Source organism: Pteropus vampyrus, unplaced genomic scaffold (assembly GCF_000151845.1).
Source record: "Pteropus vampyrus isolate Shadow unplaced genomic scaffold, Pvam_2.0 Scaffold391, whole genome shotgun sequence".
Lineage (NCBI taxonomy): Eukaryota > Metazoa > Chordata > Mammalia > Chiroptera > Pteropodidae > Pteropus > Pteropus vampyrus.
The window spans coordinates 1,618,637-1,618,861 of record NW_011889172.1 but is presented as its reverse complement, the minus strand read 5'-3'; positions in this window follow the sequence as shown (position 1 = coordinate 1,618,861).

The window sequence follows — 225 nt, the reverse complement described above, 5'->3', positions numbered from 1 at the left end:
AGACCAGCAAGAAACCAAAGGAGCACTCAGAGAGTTGGAAAACTCGGGTTTATTACACCGGCAGTCCCAGAGGAGCTAGCGCTCTGAAGATCTTGGCCCCAGGAGCTCAGTTGCAACTTTGCTTATATAGGGCTTATTCGGCATAGGCTGATTGGTTAATTTGCCCTCAGATGGTTACAAAGCCCGGGAGTTGCTATGGGTTACAAGCAGTTACATTTTTTAGAA